Source organism: Tachyglossus aculeatus, chromosome 4, assembly GCF_015852505.1.
Source record: "Tachyglossus aculeatus isolate mTacAcu1 chromosome 4, mTacAcu1.pri, whole genome shotgun sequence".
NCBI lineage: Eukaryota > Metazoa > Chordata > Mammalia > Monotremata > Tachyglossidae > Tachyglossus > Tachyglossus aculeatus.
This window is the reverse complement of record NC_052069.1, coordinates 126744666-126748161: the sequence shown is the minus strand read 5'-3', so window position 1 is coordinate 126748161 and position 3496 is coordinate 126744666. Positions and strand designations below refer to the sequence as shown.

Below are 3496 nucleotides of genomic sequence, written 5' to 3'. Positions count from 1 at the left end.
GGTTTGCTAGCTGGGAGCTGTTCTAGGATAGGCCACTTTCCTAAGGGCCTTCCAGCAGGGCTTTCCTCACCTACCCTGACCTCATTTATGCTGTAAGGGGGTCGGTAATGGGATGAAGGGGACCAATTGGAAGAATGATGCCACCGCAACTGGGAATTCCTCCACAACCACCAAGAATGAGACTCCCAGAGCTGCCTCTTTGCCTTTTTCATTACATGTTACTTCAGTGGTGGGGAGTCGATCGTAGAACCCCTTAATCAATCAATCAATCAATCAATCAATCATATTTATTGAGTGCTTACTGTGTGCAGAGCACTGTACTAAGCACTTGGGAAGTACAAGTTGGCAACATATAGAGACAGTCCCTACCCAACAGTGGGCTCACAGTCTAGAAGGGGGAGACAGAGAACAAAACCAAACATATTAACAAAATAAAATAAATAGAATAGATATGTACAAGTAAAATAAATAAATAAATAGAGTAATAAATACGTACAAACATATATACATATATACAGGTGCTGTGGGGAAGGGAAGGAGGTAAGACAGTGGGGATGGAGGGGGGAGGAGGGGGAGAGGAAGGAGGGGGCTCAGTCTGGGAATGCCTCCTGGAGGAGGTGAGCTCTCAGTAGGGTCTTGAAGGGAGGAAGAGAGCTAGCTTGGAGGATGTGCAGAGGGAGGGCATTCCAGGCCAGGGGGATGATGTGGGCCGGGGGTCGACGGCAGGACAGGTGAGAATGAGGCACGGCGAGGAGATTAGCAGCAGAGGAGCGGAGGGTGCAGACTGGGCTGGAGAAGGAGTGAAGGGAGGTGAGGTAGGAGGGGGCGAAGTGATGGAGAGTCTTGAAGCTGAGGGTGAGGAGTTTCTGCCTGATGCGCAGATTGATTGGTAGCCACTGGAGAGTTTTGAGGAGGGGAGTAACATGCCCAGAGCGTTTCTGGACAAAGACAATCCAGGCAGCGGCATGAAGAATGGATTTCATGAAGTGGGGAGAGACACGAGGATGGGAGATCAGAGAGTAGGCTGATGCAGTAGTCCAGACGGGATAGGATGAGAGCTTGAACAAGCAGGGTTGCGGTTTGGATGGAGAGGAAAGGGCGGATCTTGGCAATGTTGCGGAGCTGAGACCGGCAGGTTTTGGTGACGGCTTGGATGTGAGGGGTGAATGAGAGAGCGGAGTCGAGGATGACACAAAGGTTGTGTGCTTGTGAGACGGGAAGGATGGTAGTGCCATCAACAGTGATGGGAAAGTCAGGGAGAGGGCAGGGTTTGGGAGGAAAGACAAGGAGTTCAGTCTTGGACATGTTGAGTTTTAGGTGGCGGGCAGACATCCAGATGGAGATGTCCTGAAGGCAGAAGGAGATGCGAGCCTGGAGGGAGGGGAACTTAACTATTGAGTATTTTGGCTTGTATTTACCTGGCAGTTTATGAAGCGTTTAATTTTGGTGGACTTCTGCAAAGTCTTTTGTAACCCATTCTCTGCATTTTAAATGTTTTTTATTTGTGTTTTATTTGTAGGTGGTCATCATCAGGGTATGCCAGGGTATCTTCCTTAGGCTATGTCTCTGCATGGGCAGGGACCCCCAATATTACCTCCCTAGGAAGGTAGGCCTCCTCAACTGTCAAGGGGAATGAGACCTCCTGTGATGTTGCAAGGAGGCCGTTACTAATGTTACTTCACATGGTTTAATAGGTTTGGATTTCAAGCCTTTTCTCATCTTGTGCTGTTTATTTAGTCAAGTTTCCATCAATAAAGGCTTCATTGTGACTTTAAAATGGTATCTTATCACATTCTGAGAACTACTGGATATTTGTTTTACTTGAGGAAAAGTGATTTGGAATAAAAGCAGGAATTTTTCCTGATGTTAAAATTTATACCAAATGGCTTCTTTTTCATGTTTCATCTAGGTTTCTAGAAGTGGAATATAGTAAATATGATTCGTTAAATTGTGAAGATGCTGGAATTACATGAACATACCTTCTTAAAGGCAAGTTCTGTAACATTATGTTGCTATTGGTAAAGTGATGCCTTCACAGCCTTTCTGATGCTGTTAGGATTCATGTCCCCAGCATAGCTTGGAGAACGCTGTAACTGTTTCCAAGTACTTGTAAATTGGAAGTCTGAGTGTGTATGAGTATTTAATATATTTAGCATTGCTCATGTTGTTGTAGTCTTATGCTGTCTATTCATGTCTAGTGGTGCCACGGACACATCTCTCCTAGAATGCCCCACCTGCATCTGCATTCATGCTAGTAGTGTATCCATAGAGTTTTCTTGGTAAAAATACGAAAGTGGTTTACCATTGCCTCTTTCCTCTCAGTAAACCTGAGTCTCTGCCCTCAACTCTCTCCCACACTGCTGCTGCCCAGCACAGGGGAGTTTTGACTTGTAGCAGATTGCCTTCCACTCGCTAGCCACTGCTCAAGCTAGGAATGGAATGGATATGCCTCTGCTTGACTCTCCCTCCCATGGTTGAAACTGGTAGAGTACTGGAAACTTTCCAGATGCAACCCTGAGAGGAATGCTCATGTTACAGGGCTTTAAAAAAACAAAAAAACAACTGACCCACTAAGTCATGTGACTTTGTGTACAGTTAAACTTCATTATAATAAAATGAGAATAATTTCTGCCTTTTTATTCATGGCTTGCTGTGGATCACTGGGCTTGCTGTGAAGCCTGGAAGGTTTGTACATATGCATGCCTAAGTAGATGTTCACAAATAATGAAATGCATAATTATAGGTGCACTTGTGATATTCTTGGATTCTGTGTGAATTATGGTCATTTTTAGCTGCATGTTCTAAATTGCTTATTCCAGGGCAAGTAGACATAGCCCTGTCACTGGGAATAAATGTTTAGGCATAAAAATCTAGTGATCACTTTTCATTTATCTATCATTCTACAATGGGCATGGATGGTGTGGCTTTCTTCCTGGTGCTTTCTTTCTTTGGTTTCCAAATAGAGTTTAAGATGTAAATATTGATAATGGCTTCCCTCCATCCTTTTCTTTTCTCCCTTACCACACCCTCTAGTTGATTGTATAGAGATTAGTTCCAGACACCTTAGCTGACCCAACCATTTGATAAGAAGACTAGTTTGCCTGGACATTGGAAATCTTCCAAGGGACCATGTCTAGAAGGCTGCCACTAAATTTGGAATGTTCCTATCCTAAAAGCATTAGACACTCAGCTCTATGCTGTCTCACCACTTAAATATAGAGAACTTACAATTGGGTATTTTTGATGGCTTGAGCATTTTTTAGAAAATAATTTCCTAATTGCAATGCTGAGCATCTACTATATGTGATTGACTTGAATTGTAGGGTATCTTGTTGTATATGTATGAAACATATCCACAGACTGTGGTCAAAAATGTATTTTAATTGTTGTTGCAAATATTCAATACTTGAGTCGAGATGATTTCCCTTCTCAATAAGAATAGATTGTCGTCAAATTTCTGCGTGGCTTAAAAATCCACCATTGTCAATTTTTTGTG

General features: G+C 43.4%; 1 non-coding gene across 1 annotated transcript; it reads right to left on the bottom strand.

Annotated features, from left to right (window-relative positions):
- Window positions 1-2386: 2386 nt before the first annotated feature.
- LOC119927614 lies at window positions 2387-2524 on the bottom strand. Its single transcript, XR_005450600.1, has one exon. It is a non-coding gene; the product is annotated as a small nucleolar RNA SNORA7 (small nucleolar RNA).
- Window positions 2525-3496: the final 972 nt, after the last annotated feature.